Consider the following 17,929-nt stretch of genomic DNA (forward strand, 5'->3'; position numbering starts at 1 on the left):
TCCACACCACCCCAGTTCAGACATGGCCATGGTGCTGTATACTGTAATTGCTACCACTGCATTGCTCCATGTATAGTCATAGCTGTGTTGATTCGTCTTCGACCATTGCCTTGGTTTGCTGAGGAGTTGTCTACTCAATTTATGTAACTGTGATGCACTATCTGATTATTGTATTATTTGTGTAAGGATTGTAACACACACATCCTGGCTGCACTCGGGTGTTTGGATTGAATGTTTTATTGCCAAAACTGATAAATTCATATTAATAACAAAAAAAATCTATCAGAAATCATTCCTAATATCTCGCTTTCTTTTTCTTCTTGTGACAATGTGGCCTTGGCACAACGTTCTGATTGTTCCGCTTTCCGTACCATAGCGATGATGTTTTTAGGACTGCCCTCCCTTTCAACCGATAATTTTTCCTGAATAATCCTATTCCTATGTACATGACGATTGGGTCACACACTAATTATTCATTCGGGTAACCAAACCTGCATGTAATTGCTTATTTTTTTTAAGGCTGACACATACTCTTCGATGCTTGCCTGTTTTCTTGTTTTCTTTGAAAAGAAGATGTCTAGTAACAGCAACGCACACTGAAGGTGAAAAATGATCATCAAGATCCAATATTGCAGTTTTTAATACATTGAGATCACCACCTGATCTGTCAGGGTTTTTTTAATGCATTGTATATGCATATTCCTTCAGGTCCTACACAGTACATGAGAATTCTTTTTGTTCTATCAGCAGTCAAAACATCTCAAATCTCTTCCACATTAGCAATATAATTGAGAAAATACTCCTTCCAGTCATTCCATAAAATTACTGGTTCTCCTGGTGCTGCAAATACTTCCTTAGGTGAACTGAGAATGAGATGTGGATGGGGAGTTACAAGCATTTTGGAAAGTACGAGATGAACTACGTGTGGGTGTCGATTTTGTTTGCAGGGAAGAAAAAATTATTCCACACAAAAGTATTCATGAAAAAGTCATTTGATCACACAAAATGAAACATAATAACACTGTACTGGTGGCCCAGAGCAGACTTAGATATTTAGAGGTTTGTTAGAGCGTTTGTGGACTGTGACAATGCTGAGAAATCTCGAAAGACATTGATTTACTCATTAGGTTGTCTAGGTTACCATGGGAAGAAATTGCAATGGACATTATGGGACCTGTAGTATTTCATGATGGGAAATTCAAGTACATACTAGCTTTAGTAGACATGTTTTCAAGGTGGCTGGAATTGGAAATTGTCAGTAAAGTAGATACTAGCACTGTCATTAGGTTTCTGGAGGAGATTTTTATTAGAGAAGGCTTCCTGATGTGTATTTTATGAGACAATGGTGTGCAGTCAGAGGGGATGAGATATTTTGTAAAGTCAGAATGTGTTGAACAAAAATTCACTGTCTTGTATCATCCCTGGGGTAACGAGGTTGTGGAGAGAGTGAACAGAGTAATCAAAGAGATTATACAACTAGCAAGTAATGGAGAAATAAACTGGGAAGTTGAGTGAAAAAAAACATGATGTGGTCATACATAGTGACTCCTCATGAGATTGTAGATGGAAGAACTTTCGGTGTAATGCAAGGCCGAGGAAATCATTCTGGAGTTAACCCTGGTTGGATGAGAAGGAAGAACTTTGAGTATGATGTGAATGATGTTAGGAAGTGCTTCTTGACATCACAGAGAAAAAATAAAAGTAATTTTCATGCAAAACATAACACAAGGAATGTCTAATTGGAAGAAGTGTAATGGTCAGAGTGAAGTCTTGCAATAAAGTATTCAAGGGGAGCAGTAAATTCAGTTAATCAAAGCAGTTGGCAAGGGTTTTGAAAAATACTGTAGAGTTAAAATATGGGAGCATTCTTCAGGAGTTGGTTTTTTTTGTTGCTAATCAAGGAAGAATCCATTGAAGTCTGAAGAAGGAAGATGGTGTGGATGAGAATGGTAAGGGTTTGTGCAAATATTGGTGGTTAATGACATCAACAGAACAGGAACCAGATATTCAAGTATCTCAAACACCAGAACCGCTACAAGCACTGGAACCTGACAGCCTGGCTTCACTTGCTCAAAGATGTGTTGGTGCGGAGTTTGCTGATGATGGGGTGTTGAAGAAGAATACACAAGTGGTGAGTGATGGTAAAGGATTGTGTGACACGGAAGAGTAAGGGTCTTAATGTTGGTACCACTGGTGAGGTCAGTACCAAAACCCGTAAGTGTGGAAGAGTTATCAGAAAATCTAAAGGTCTGGATGTTTTTGTGTGCAAATAAGTTATTCATTTCATTTTTGGTTGTTTGCATGCTAAATTAAATGGGAAGTAAAGTGGGTTTAGCCTATCTTTTAGTGAAGTTTATTTTTGTTGTGTTGTCTCTTGTAGAAAGGGTGATGAGTAGTAATTGACTTTTTATTATAGTAATTTAAGAGAATTTAGAGTGTAGAATTGTAGGAGGTAAAATAGGAATGTGTATTTATTTTGTGTCATGGAATATCCATCAGCAGAGATATGATGTAATTGAAGCTGTGAACATCCTTTTATGTACCTGTCTATTTCCAGTAAAGGAATACAATTTGCTTTGGTGAACAGAGTTAGTACAGTACCCCTTTCTAAATGTCTCAAACTGCATAAACGTTCTCAATACAAAAGGGCTGATGTAGACTGAGGAGTAAAGTTTGTACTTTATCTGTTTTTTGAAAATGCCTCTTTGATAATGTTCTTTATACACTAAATATATTAATTTTTAATTAAATAAAAGTTGATTATTTTACATTAAAACAATTGGAGGACATGGATTTAACTAACATATGAAGTGGTAGATACATTATATTGGATAATAGAAGGATTGTGCATATAGTCAAGAAAGAAAGTACTGTCACTGGCAAAATAAAAGGAATCTATATGCATGGGATTTTATCCTATGTCCATCTAGTACAAGAAAGTAAGAACATAGATTTTGCAAGTGAAGCTGTATATTTTACATTAAAAAGGAATAAAGTACACATGACTAGCTAGGTCATAGGGCATTTTACATAGATTGTGCTATACTATAGAGGGTCTATATTGTATAAGGTGAGGGGAATCAAAGCAGTTTAGATAGAAGGGGTAAAAGAATGAATTTGAGTACTTAGATAATATTTACGCTGGGGCACTTAGGGCAAATCATTTCGTTTAAAAATTGCCTGAAGAGATAGATCTCAGGTGTTTCTTAAAACTGCTAAGCAATGTTGGTTTTAGGGGAAATGAGTTTGAGAATAAGGTTTCACCTCCAGAGAATGATTGTTTGTTGATGTTGGAACTTCAGAATCTACAAAAACAAAAAATAGTTTGGCACTCCCAATAACGTTCAAAAGAGTATACAGATGAATAATTTGAAGATTCCATTCAGTAGGACTTTACATTTTTCTTTTTATTCAGATTTCTTCTTTAAAATGTAGCCAACGCGTTTCGTCCAGAGGACTTCTTCAGGGCTACAATATAAATATACAAAAATACATATATTATACAAAAACTATATCTATAATATTTACAATAAAAACCACAACTCCTAATACATCATCCGTATATACAAAAACAGTACATTTGCATTTTAACAGATTCCAATGCCTATTTCGCCTACAGACGGAGTTATCCTAGCCATGAATATTCATGCACATTATGATATACCAATTGCGCTTGTACCAAAACTGTATAAAAGGCATACTCAATTTGCCCACAGAATGTGCACAGAATCACATATTTTTGTAGAATTAACCTGATATTCTTAAAATTGAGAGAGAATGCGAGATGCTAAAATAACACAAATCATGTATATAAGGAACAACTGATCGTGGGTATTTTATGAATAAACTCCTAGACATTTCAAAAAACATAAATAACATAAACACCATATGTAGTTCAACCTCAAAAAGCATAAATAACATGTGTAGTGCAACCCTGTCTAGAGAGAAACCAATTGTAAATAGTCGATAAGACATCTTACCTAAAAGAACAGAGACTATATGATGTACGGTCAAACAACAGGGTATTAGTCCTATGAGATGGTTTCAATAGATTTCGTAATGATAGTATGGGTCCTACACGGTGATTCCAAAATATTTCATGGCAATCACCTGGGATGATAAGAGTCATATCTTAGTATCGTGCCACAAAATAAAATTAGTATTTAAAACAATTGAAAAGAGGTAAAGAGTATACCTTATAAAGAAAGGGAACAAGATAGTCACTTGTTTCACGGTGTAGCGTGCATCTTCAAATGATGTGGACAGTAGTGTGACGTGGATGTCGGAATACACATCCAAAAGTGATGTTCCCAGTACCCTTATAAAAGGAAAATAAAACATTATAATAGTTGTGTAAGGAAAACATAAGCTCTATATGCTGATTGTATAATGACATAGCTAAAGGTGAGCACCAAAAGACATAACACACCAGAAATATAGTGTGATCATAAGCTCTGGCAAAAGGACGATCAGAATTGGGCCGTAGCCTAAGAGTCAAATAACCGCAGACGATATCAGACACAAATAAACATTCAACCGGAATGTAACGAACTAATATGTAAAGGGACCATTTGTGAGCGGTACCATCAATCCTATGGGACTATAAAGATTATGTGGGACATTATTAAGAGAATATAGTGTAATTCTTTTAAATGGTGATCATGTCCCTGTTAGCCGGAGTAAATAAGCCGCAAATTATTTTCAAGCTAACAAAACAAGCAGCTCAAGAGAGCTGAGTAAGATAGTTATGCATCCCTATAGCGAGCGACAGGGAGAGACTAACCGTAAAGCCAGCGTCCCCCCTTTAGCATTTACTTCTTTTTAGGTCAAGCGTAGCCTCGGTCTGTATGTCGGCATGTAAATAAGGAACGTGAATCTAGGTAGCAAGGTACCAGTGTAAATAGCCCACTCAATTGAGAACAGCTGCATCTGACCTGAAAGACGCGGAAGGAACGCCCAGCTTTACAAGCGCCATCTTATAATGGTGAAAATGCTATAGCGTGAAATATTTTACGCCCGCAAGCGTTGGCATAACATTTATGTATTTAACCAGAGTGTGACAATGTATAAAATAAAATGCAACATGTATTGCATATATTTCAAACACGGCAAGTTTCATAATAATCTGAGGTCGTCATCTATTGAAGGCTCAACAATATATAACACACATTAAGCATAAAAGGCATGGACATGACATTTATTTATTCAATTGAGGTGTAAAATTACACTGAACGGGATGCAGCATATAATACTTATATTATGAATACGTCCAGTAGCGCGAACTTATGCGGTCGCCATCTTAGAACGGCTAGAAATATATCTGCCTTTGGGACGCTGAGAGCGCTGCCTGCTTGCCTCTTAGCGTTTCCTCCCTGTTTCCAGCGCCTGCTTGAATCTCCACGCCTTGCGGCCCCCGCTCCGCGGGAGCCGCTCAAAGGCAAGACTTTTGCTGACCAACCTGCCCAAGGACACCTCGGAGTGAACAGGAGCACCAACGCGATTCCAGGGAGTTAACATCAACCCTTCTCCTCGAGGCGGGACTGCGAGGACCAGCGTGCAGCGCGGCGCTGATCGGCCGCAGCTGGTCCTCTTCCCGCCCCCTCCACCGATAAAGATCAATCGGTGTGTGAGGAGTGTGGGTTCTGCCTTTGGGACGCTGAGAGCGCTGCCTGCTTGCCTCTTAGCCTTTCCTCCCTGTTTCCAGCGCCTGCTTGAATCTCCACGCCTCGCGGCCCCCGCTCCGCGGGAGCCGCTCGAAGGCAAGACTTTTGCTGACCAACCTGCCCAAGGACACCTCGGAGTGCACAGGAGCACCAACGCGATTCCAGGGAGTTAACATCAACCCTTCTCCTCGAGGCGGGACTGCGAGGACCAGCGTGCAGCCCGGCGCTGATCGGCTGCAGCTGGTCCTCTTCCCCCCCCTCCACCGATAAAGATCAAGCGGTGTGTGAGGAGTGTGGGTTCTGCCTTTGGGACGCTGAGAGCGCTGTCTGCTTGCCTCTTAGCCTTTCCTCCCTGTTTCCAGCGCCTGCTTGAATCTCCACGCCTCGCGGCCCCCGCTCCGCGGGAGCCACTCGAAGGCAAGACTTTTGCTGACCAACCTGCCCATGGACACCTCGGAGTGCACAGGAGCACCAACGCGATTCCAGGGAGTTAACATCAACCCTTCTCCTCGAGGCGGGACTGCGAGGACCAGCGTGCAGCGCGGCGCTGATCGGCCGCAGCTGGTCCTCTTCCCGCCCCCTCCACCGATAAAGATCAATCGGTGTGTGAGGAGTGTGGGTTCTGCCTTTGGGACGCTGAGAGCGCTGCCTGCTTGCCTCTTAGCCTTTCCTCCCTGTTTCCAGCGCCTGCTTGAATCTCCACGCCTCGCGGCCCCCGCTCCGCGGGAGCCGCTCGAAGGCAAGACTTTTGCTGACCAACCTGCCCAAGGACACCTCGGAGTGCACAGGAGCACCAACGCGATTCCAGGGAGTTAACATCAACCCTTCTCCTCGAGGCGGGACTGCGAGGACCAGCGTGCAGCCCGGCGCTGATCGGCTGCAGCTGGTCCTCTTCCCCCCCCTCCACCGATAAAGATCAAGCGGTGTGTGAGGAGTGTGGGTTCTGCCTTTGGGACGCTGAGAGCGCTGTCTGCTTGCCTCTTAGCCTTTCCTCCCTGTTTCCAGCGCCTGCTTGAATCTCCACGCCTCGCGGCCCCCGCTCCGCGGGAGCCACTCGAAGGCAAGACTTTTGCTGACCAACCTGCCCAAGGACACCTCGGAGTGCACAGGAGCACCAACGCGATTCCAGGGAGTTAACATCAACCCTTCTCCTCGAGGCGGGACTGCGAGGACCAGCGTGCAGCGCGGCGCTGACGGCCGCAGCTGGTCCTCTTCCCGCCCCCTTCGCCTCACCTGTTCCTCCTATAACCTCGTGCAGTCCAAACGCGCACGCGGGACGCGCGCGGGGCAACGGCCGTGGCGAAGACCGGGCAAAGAGCGGGCCGTTTAAGGCCGTTCAAGGACGGCAGAGGACGGCCCAGGCCCTGAATCCCTGTCTCATCGCCCTGAAACCACCATCCAGGTAGGCCGATTGTTACTTAGCCTTCTTTGAGGCCACAGCCATCCAATACCTGGTATAGCCTTTTCATTGTCAACGCCAACCATGCGGCACAAAACAAGAAGCTGTACCAAAAAAGCTACGGAGGTAGCACAAGTGACTGGCCCCATTGACCTTTTCATCTCACGGGTAAATGAGACAATTGACAAGAGCATTGTACTCCTAGAGAAAAGAGTCTCCCTGGACCTCATGAATGCCAAGCGCTCTTCCCTGGGCTCCCTTGCAAATGCAAATTCACCCTCTCAGCAAGCTTCGACAAATTGCTCCTTGCCCTTGCCCTTGACCACCATAGGCACTGTTACAGTACCGAGTGCCGTCGACTTGTCAGTTACCTGTTCGGAGTCGGACCCGTCCTTTGTGGATCTGGAGGCGACCCCAGACCTAGAAGCCTGTCGGACACCCAGAGAGACGGAGCCGGGCCTGGATGGGCTAACTGCCAAGTCGACCCCTCACGTGCCCAGTGATTCCAGGGGAAAGGTTACTTTTATCCCCACAAAAGTAGTAACTAAGTCCAAAACTAAGGAGTCTAAACCTAAGGAGAAGACCAAAGCCAAAGCTAGCAACCATAATTTGGTGACACCTACTCCACACACAGCGCCTGGCATCCCATGCTGGGTTGAAAACATGGTCACGGACCTCAAGCATGATCTTGAAGCTACAATAGCGGCCCAAATCAAACCCTTGATTTCTAAACTTGATAGACTAACATCGCTCATTAATACTAAATGGCCCAACAAGATTAATGAGCTTGGGCCTGTTCAGCAACAAGGGTACAGAGAACTACCACCCAATCCCCAACCGCCAGTTAAGGTCACTAAGTCCACAACTGATAAAGTGAAAATCTTCCCATCTTCCAAGGACCAACCTGCATCACATTCTCCCCATTCAGGAAACAACCTTGCTCAACCACCACCTATCTCCACTACAAAAGCGGTGAGCAATCCTTCATCCGTTCAGCAACTAGCCGTTGGTACCAAATCTACCACCTCCCAAGCCACGGACCCCAAAGGGAAACCTACGAATATCCTAGCCCCTCACTCTACCAATAGCTCTGAAGCCCCTAAGCCAAGGCAGACTCGTTATAAGTCTATTAGTCTGCCACCAGAAGTTTCTCCTTTTGTGGTTGTGTTGACTGCTGTCCCCCCACTGAAGGAAGGAGTTAAAGAGACCAATGTAGAGTTAAGAAATAAATGTGCCCAGTGGCTCCAACTACACAGACCACTACCCAGTAGTATGAGTGGGGAAATTCTTACTGTGCGTAGAGGGGATTGGGTGGGTAGGAGTAAGAAAACAATATCAGGGGATGTAATTACTGTTAACTTTAGGGATGTGGGGGCTGCGACTTTCATCTGTAATGCACCTAACAGCGGTCCTGCCACCCAGATCAAACCACTCCCCTTGTCTTACTTCCTCCCCAACTCGACAAGACCCAACTTCCACCGGCCAATTATTCCAAGTAATCAAGGGCCTGTACGTCCCCCTCAATATGCCCCTAACCACTGGCAGCAGCCGCCTAACTTTCCACCTTTTGTCCCGCACCATGTTGGCCCCCAGTGGCAACAACCTTTCCACCCCTTACCACCTTTTTTCCAACCTACCCAGCAGTGGCAACAACTTCCTCAGCCACCACTCACTGCTAATCATCAATGGCAACAGCCATGGCAGGATCCGTCTCCATCTCTGTCCTTCAACCCCTCCTATACACAGTTTGCCCATCCAAATAGGTACTGTGTATTGGATGAGGTTGATTGACTTTCTCTTAAGGGAGGCTTAGATACTAACCTCCCTCGTGCTAATATCGCTATGAAGGATGCAGTGCTGGGTACATCTCTCCCTACAAACTTAGAGGTGTCACCACCTACATTAATTAGGGACAGTGGAGATTCATCTAACCCCCAATGTACTGTGATCTCAGACGGAAACTCAGCACATGGCGAGTTAAAAATCCTTAGTTGGAACCTTGCTGGGATCTCAAGGAAACTAGGTCTCCCGGAGTGGAATGCCCTGGTCGATGCCCATACAATTTGTATATTTCAAGAGACATGGGCCACTGAACCTCTGCACCGGGTGGGGTTTGTCACTTTTTCTACACCAGCAGTAAAATCCAAGGCAGGGAAGGGGCGGCCATCGGGGGGGCTTATTATTTGGATAAGTATCCTGCTCAACTGCAGGATAATTACTAAGAAGGCAGGAACCCCGGATATTCTTGGTGTCTCCCTATTGGGCCTACGGGGAAGTATAACTGTTGACCTCTATAATGTCTACATCAGGGGAACAAAAAATGGGTGCATCTCACCCACAATGATGGAGCTTGAGGCTCAGCTAGGAGAGTAGAGTGGACTTGGGCATATCCTAGTAGCAGGGGATTTTAATTGTACATATGAACCACTCCCCCTAGAAGGAATACCAGACCTAGGAGAAGAGGATAGTAGATGGGGTATCCCCACCCTCTCTATCCCACCCATTAAGCGCTGGACTCGCAGTGCAATCCATCTAAATGCACTCACATTGGAGTTTGGATTAAGAGCTGCCAACGGTCGCACTCGATCTGACCTCCAGGGTGCTCCCACATTTAACAGAGTTGGTCAATGTACACGGATTGACTATATTCTGCTGGATAGGGGCCTCTGGAGCCATGTTAACGACATGGTTATTACCAATACCATAGAGAGCGACCATAACCCACTCTCCTTATCCTTAAAAAATCCTTGGCCCATTGAAGTATTGCCAGTCCCTCTTAGCCGCCCACAGGGGATTACTGTTGCCACTTGTGGCAGGCGTCTAAAGTGGAGTAAGTTTATGTGTAACACCGACAAACTATCCACAATAGACGAAGTGGTTAAGGGCACGCAAGCCGAAATTGGCTCTATTGATCTAACTATAGCAGCAGACAAGGCCACCGCTATTTTTGAAGCTGCCGTAAAAATCATAGGGGACCTCTTTTGGGTACAATTGCCCTCAGGGAAACAGAAATCTTTTCTTAAACCTAAAGGTAAACACGATTGGTATTCGGCAACTTGCAGGAAGGCCAAATCTCGCCTAATAGAGGCAGTCAAAGGGAAGTCCCCCCCACTAATCCAAATTGCCAGAAGAGACCATAAAAAGGCCCTACAGGTAGCTAAAAGGGAGTGGGAGGATGCCTATTGGCTAACCCTTAAGGAAGCCAGTATGAAAAAAGACTCTAAATCCTTCTGGGACACCATTAGGGCACGAAACAGACCGGATAGCGACCTTGTAACCTGCAACATTTCGGGGCAGGTATGGGAGGCTCATTTTGCCAAACTTTATTCCTGCCATAACGACCTGAATGGAAGAGGGTCTGTCCAATCCTCTCCTTACATTAATTATATTCTTCTCCCCAGCGATCCTGACTTTACACTGAAGGAAGTAGAATATGCTATTAACTCCATCATTCCACAAAAAGCTGCAGGACCTGATGGTATCCCGGGGGACCTGCTAAAATCCGATGGTCTTAATTGGGGCAAATTAATCCACTCCCTCCTTCTTGCCATCTGTAGGGGTGCCCCCATTCCCGTGTCATGGAAGGGGGCAGAGGTGGTTCCCATCCACAAGAAAGGCCCAAGGGATGATCCGTCCAATTATAGGCCGATTAGCTTGCTAGATGTAAGCCAAAAAGTTGTCGGTAAAGTTATTCTACTCAGGATACTCAACTGGGTAGATAAAAACAAAATACTTACCGATTTTCAGGCCGGTTTCAGAGTAGGCACTGGAACGATAGAGCAGGCCTTCAGGCTTATGATGATTTATTGGAAGGTGGTAGTGATAGGCAAGGGCAGTCTTTATCTCGCATTCATCGATTTAAAGACTGCCTTTGACCTTGTCCCCAGGGACTTGCTATGGAAGGTCCTGGCCAACATGGGGCTCCCACAGTATCTACTATCCCTACTAGTCAGGCTCCATCAGGACAGCTTTGCCCAAATTAGGTGGGGCTCTGGAGGGGAGAAAACGGGCTGTATTCCGGTCGAGAGAGGGGTACGCCAGGGATGTGTTCTGGCTCCCACCCTTTTCTCTTTGTACATCAATGGGGTGGTTGAGCACTTACTTAAATCTCCATCTGATGAACCACCCCTGGCGGGGGTACGCATACCGACCCTCCTCTTCGCGGACAACACGCTCCTAATCTCTAAAACCCCAATGGGACTACAGAAACTCTTGGACAATTTCCAATCCTTTTGTACTGACCGGGGCTTGGTTATAAACACCAATAAAACAAAATACCTGGTCCTTAATCCCCCTAAACAGCAAGTGCGTCCCCCTATTTTAAACACCGAGTCCCTGGAAAGGGTAAAAGTATTTGACTACTTAGGGATACGCATTTCAGACAAAATAGATTGGACTCCCCATTTAGATAAGATGCTGTTGAATCATAAAAGGATCACAGGTGCCCTATTGAGGGAGCAACGTTCCAGTTCGTTCAAACCAATAGGAACAGTCCTAGAGATCTATGCTGCCAAGGGTGTCAGCTCTGCACTATATGGAGCTGAACTTTGGGGCTTTGCATCTTCTCAAGCTCTACAAAAATCTGAGAATAATTTCTGTAGACAAATAATGTCCCTCCCTCAGAGCACCCCACTTTTACCCTTATTTATGGACCTTGGCTGTACCCAGATTGGCGAAATCGCGAAATTTCGTCCTCTCCTATTATGGGCCCGTATTTGGCGGGTAGAGGAACTTAGTGCCTACGCCAGAGGTCTGGAAGAAATAATGGCGTCACCACATTGGGCCAGAGTCAAATGGCTAACAGACATGAAAACCTTATTGTCGAATTTGGGCCTATTGGACTCTTGGTCAAGCAGAACCTCTCCTCCAAAACAAGTACTTAAAAACCTTTATCGGGATTGGATTTGCTCCCAAAGACATTCTAGCACATCCATTGGCAGGCTTACAGAGGATTTTTTGAAGTTTAAAGACAGTCCCAGGCGAGAACCCTACCTAGACATAATCGGGAAACCGTTTGCCCGGTCTTTGTATTTTAAATTTAGAACGGGTACTTTGCCATTGAATACTTTCACCAAAACATGGAAATCCTGTACACACAAAACTGACTTGTGTCCATCATGTTTAGCCCATCCAGAGACATTAGCCCATTTCTTATTTGTCTGCAATGAATATGCCAATCCAAGAAGGGCGTGGCTGAAGAACTTGTGCCGGCAACTGGGAACCAGGAGCCATGATGTGGCTATCAGGATACTTGTTTCGGACAGCTATGTACCCTATGCCTGTGCCTTAGCTAAATTTTTATTCTGGGCTTGGGCTATTCGAGCCAGAAAGCTTAAATACTCTGTTTAATTTCTTTTTAAACAATATTAATTCTAGTAAATGTCATATTTTTTACTATTAACTGGACATGTGCTACTAATTTTATTAACTACCAATTCTTTTTAACTTGCTTTTATGATAATGAAATTTTATCGAAATAAAGCTTTTTGACTTTGACTTTGAGAAATATACTACAAGTCCATAGGGAGAGGTATAACATTGTCCTAAAAGAAGGACACGGACTATGTACAATTCCCAATTGTTGTAATCCTGTTAGTCGAATAACTATCGTGTTTTTAGGAGCATGGTACCTAGACATAATGTGTGTATTGACGTTGCACAGATCAAAGAACAGGTTTTGATCATATGTATAATACCAGCATTAATTTATTCAAATGAAGTGTGGGAATACATAGAATGGAATGCAGCATATAGTGCTTATATTCCGAGTGCGTCCAATAACGTGAACTTACGCGGTCTCCATCTTTGAACAGCTAGATAATATACTACAAATCCATGAAGAGATGCATAACACCATCATAAAGGAAGAACACGGACTGTGTACGAATCCTAATTATTATAATCTTGTTAGTCAAATAAAAATCATATATTAGGAGCATGGTACCCAGACATAACATGTGTATTGACATTGCGCAAATTGAAGGACAGGCTTTTGGTTATACGTATAATGCCAGCATTGTAAGGGAAGTCACATCTTTGTGTTCACAGATACTATTCTTGGATCATACATCTTTGTGTTAACACATGCTTCCTTAGATCATACAGGGAATGTGCTGACAGCTTGTTCAATAGATAGCTATTTTTACAGAAAATGATAAAACTCATTGTTGATAGTTAAACTATGTGTGATACTGCGAAGGCGGCTGATCCAGCCAGCCTCAACCTGTCTAAGCATCTTTAGTCTGTCACCACCTCTTGCTAGTGGTTTTGCATGTTCAATCCCATGAAACCATATTTTAGTTTCAGTGGGATGATCTTCATGAATATGTACAGAGACAGGGTACCTTTCATCTTTATTTTTTATTGCCCTCACATGTTCTTGTATGCGGATTTTTAGACTTCTAGTGCTACTACCTATATCTATTCTATTGCAGGCACACCCAATGATGTATATTGTGTGGGTGGTGTTGCAGTTTATAAAGGATTTTACGCAATATTCTTTTTCAGTATTGTATTTAAACTTCGATTTTCTGTTTAGGCCAAAGGGGCACATGTTACATGTCCCACACGTAAAAAAAGTCATCGGGCTCGTCTGGTCACCAGGTCACCAGGCTTTCTTTTATATCCTGTACGTAGCTAGGGCATAGCATATTTTTAATGGTCGTTCCCTTTCTGCAGACTATTTTTGGTTTGATTGAGATAGTGCCTGCTGGTAGCTTAGCAGATTGCAATAAATGCCAGTTTCGGCGAAGAATGTTATAAACATGATGACTCTACACATTGTATTGGGTTATGAAAGGTACACCTTCCATTGTTTTAGATGACTTGTCCTCTGATTTTTGAACCAGAGTGCTTTGCCTGTCCACTCTTTGTATTGTTTTCTCAGCTCTTAATACATTTTCTTTGGAATAGCCTCTTTTCGAGAAGTTTTTTTTTATTTGATTTACATTGTCCTTAAATGATTCATCCTGGCTGCAATTGCGCCAGGCACGGACCATTTCTCCATATGGAATAGCTTTGATGGTACTTGCTGGATGTGCGCTCTCCACGTGTAATATACTATTACATGACGTAGGTTTTCTAAACATTGTACTGTGGATCTTATTGTTCTTCTGAAACAATCTAAGATCAAGAAAATCAATGCTCTCCCGGGAGTGCGACATGGTAAGTCTGACATTAAATGTGTTTCTGTTCAAATAGCTTTGGAAAGCCATCAATTCATCCTCACCCCCATTCCAAATTAACAGAATGTCATGAATGTACCTGGCGTAAAAGATGATGTTATTCATCCACTGCATTGGAATCTATTAAAATGCAAATGTACAGTTTTTGTATATACGGATGATCTATTAGGATTTGTGGTTTTTATTGTAAATATATAGATATAGTTTTTGTATAATATATGTATTTTTGTATATTGATATTGTAGCCCTGAAGAAGTCCTCTGGACGAAACGCGTTGGCTACATTTTAAAGAAGAAATCTGAATAAAAAGAAATATTTAAAGTCCTACTGAATTGAATCTTCAAATTATTAATCTGTATACTCTTTTGAACGTTATTGGGAGTGCCGGACTGTTGTGTGTTGTTGTGAAGTTTGGGCGTTGCCCTTGGAAGTCTAGGGGTATATGACTTCAGGTTCCTGGCACCCACAAAGTACTTACTAGTAAGTTACTAGACCAACAATATTGGATTAGGTGCAGTCAATTATTACCCTATACCCCTTTTTCTAAAGTGCTGTTAGACAATTTTGGGTAGACTCGCACTTTCTAGGTCATAATCTGCAATACAATGAATTTTGAAGACAATCGTGAGGAAATGTTGGGAGAGCTATTTAAGAAAGGCAAGAGCTCACCAACTAAGGATGCACAAAATAAGATCCAAAAAAAAGAGGGATTGAGAGAGAAATTTGTACGTCTGGAAAGACTAAAGAAACAGGAGTTAGGGAAATGGTGGGACGGGGCCACCTTTAAAAAATATGTAGAAAACAAAAAGATACCCCGAGGCCTAAGAATATTGATTTTCCCGAACTATGAAGATCTTGACAGTGATTTGTTAGAAGACTGGGAAGAGGGACTATGCGATTCATCCTTCCGCATGATGTGAATTTTGATAACTAATGCTGAAAGTAGGGATTAAAAATTATAGAGGAAATTGCAAAGCTTGAAAAGGAAATTTCTGAAATGAATATAACGGAAAACACACAAAAAAAATTATGATATTCTGAAGAAAGAGTTAATGAACTATCAGATTTATCTAAAAGAGAAAAAACTGAAAAAAATAATAAGGGACGAAATTGATTACTCAAGAGGCAGGGTCTTCACGTTTGCAAAAAAATAGGATGACGTGAACCCAAAACAAACTGTTACAGGCAAGATCAATGAAATATCATCTAGTGTCACAACTAGCAATAGTTCCCTGTCCTCAATTGAAAGTGACCCCGGAGAAGGCACCAGTAGTACAGTATCGACTCCCCAAACCTCTGTTTTTTTACAAGAGGTCCAGCGCTATTGCTTGGGGAATCGAAGAAAAAATACAAACACAGGACAAGACGGGGAGGGAAGAAACGTAGGAACAGGAGTACAAACATGCTTCCAAAGCAAGCAGACAATGTCCAAGAAATAGAAAATTTAGTTGACAATGTTGATTTTTCCGATGATGACACTGTTTCTGTTACCAGTATTCTAAATATTGTAAATCTGTCTTCCATGCATCTAACTGAAAATGAGATATGTATCTTACAAAAAGGTTTAAACTTTTGTATAAGCAAAGACTGTAATTATGTTGATTTACATGTTGATCCATACAAATTCTTGAGAAAGTTAAATTTAAAGAAATACTTTGCTGAATTTCAGTTTACTGCTACTAATGTTGTATCGAACACCCATGATACACATGGCCTCTGTTTTCATGATCTAGATGGTTTTCATTTGTTAGCCACCCTAAATGAAGATGATCTAGACATCAGTATCAGACAGATGGCGGGTCTGCTTGATATCCATGAAGACACAACAGTTGATAGTGGCCTAAAAAATAGATCACATCCTTCTGGGAGACCTCAACTTTCACCTTGAAAAGATCAACGACCGCAACACCACCACCCTCTTGGACAACCTCGCCAACCTCGGACTAAAACAACTGGTCACTTCCCCCACCCACATCGCAGGTCACACACTCGACCCCATCTTCACCTCCAGCAATCATGTCTCCTTCAGCCACACTACGGATCTCCTCTGGACTGACCACAGCTGCGTTCACTTCACCTACAACAAGCCTAAACACATCAACCACCTCCAACCAACTCTGCAAAGAAACTGGAACAAAATCACCATCGACCAGATCTCCTCATCGCTCCTTCTAAACACCCCAGCCCACTCTTCTAACCCAGACCAAGCCGCCGCCAACTTCACCCTATGGTTATCCAACACCGCCGACACCTTAGCACCACTGAAAAAACGTCAAAGCAAACTTGGCAGCAAGAAGGCCTCATGGTTCAACGATGATCTTAAGAAGTCCAAGAAACTCTGCCGCTCCCTTGAAAAGGCCTGGAAAAAAGACCCAACCACCAGCACCAAGGACGCCTTCAAAAACGCCACCCGCACACACCACCAACTAATCCGAAAGGCCAAGAAAACAGCATTCAAGGATCGACTTGACAACAACGCCCACAACAGCAAGGAACTTTTCAACATCGTCAAGGAATTTACCAATCCCTCGGCCAACTCCAACGACATCACCCCCTCTCAAGCCCTCTGCGACTCCCTAGCCTCATTCTTCCACAACAAAATTGCAGACATCCACAACAGCTTCGACAACCAACCCGGAGACCAACCCACCCGACCATTTGCTGAACATTCTCCCCCCTTGAACACCCTTAACGACTGGAACCCAATCTCCACTGAGGACACCATCCGCCTGATGAACTCCATCCACTCAGGATCCCCCACAGACCCATGTCCTCACCACATCTTCAACAAAGCAGACTCCGTCATAGCACCGCACCTCCGAGACGTCATCAACTGCTCCTTCAACTCCGCCGCCGTCCCGGAAAACTGGAAACACGCTGAACTCACCGCCCTTCTTAAAAAACGCACAGCGGACGCCACCGAACTCAAAAATTACCGCCCCATTTCGCTCCTTCCATTCCCGGCCAAAGTAATCGAGAAAGCTGTCAACAACCAGCTCGCCGCCTTCCTCGAAGCCAACAAATCCCTCGACTCCTCACAATCTGGCTTCCGAGCAAAACACAGCACTGAGACCGCCCTCATCGCAGCAACAGACGACATTCGAACTCTACTGGACAATGGAGACACAGTCGCCCTCATCCTCCTCGACCTCTCTGCAGCATTCGACACAGTCTGCCACAGCACCCTTTTACAACGCCTCAGAAACATCGGAATACAAGGAAAAGCACTTGAATGGATCACCTCGTTCCTCACCGGAAGAACCCAGAGAGTCCGCCTCCCACCATTCATGTCCGAGGCCACTGAAGTCATCTGTGGCGTACCACAAGGATCCTCACTCAGTCCCACCCTCTTCAACGTATACATGAGCCCCCTCGCGGCCATCGCCCGCCAACACAACCTCAACATCATCTCTTACGCGGATGACACTCAACTAATCCTTTCTCTCACCAATGACCCCAGCACCGCCAAGACTAACCTACACGAAGGAATGAAAGAAGTTGCCGAATGGATGAAACACAGCCGTCTGAAACTGAACTCGGATAAAACAGAAGTCCTCATCTTAGGTACAACCCCCTCTGCATGGGACGACTCCTGGTGGCCGGAAGCCCTTGGAAAAGCACCCATCCCGACAGACCACGCACGGAACCTAGGCGTTATCCTGGATTCTTCACTCTCAATGAAC

Source organism: Lissotriton vulgaris, chromosome 1_1 (assembly GCF_964263255.1).
Source record: "Lissotriton vulgaris chromosome 1_1, aLisVul1.2, whole genome shotgun sequence".
Classification (NCBI taxonomy): Eukaryota; Metazoa; Chordata; class Amphibia; order Caudata; family Salamandridae; genus Lissotriton; species Lissotriton vulgaris.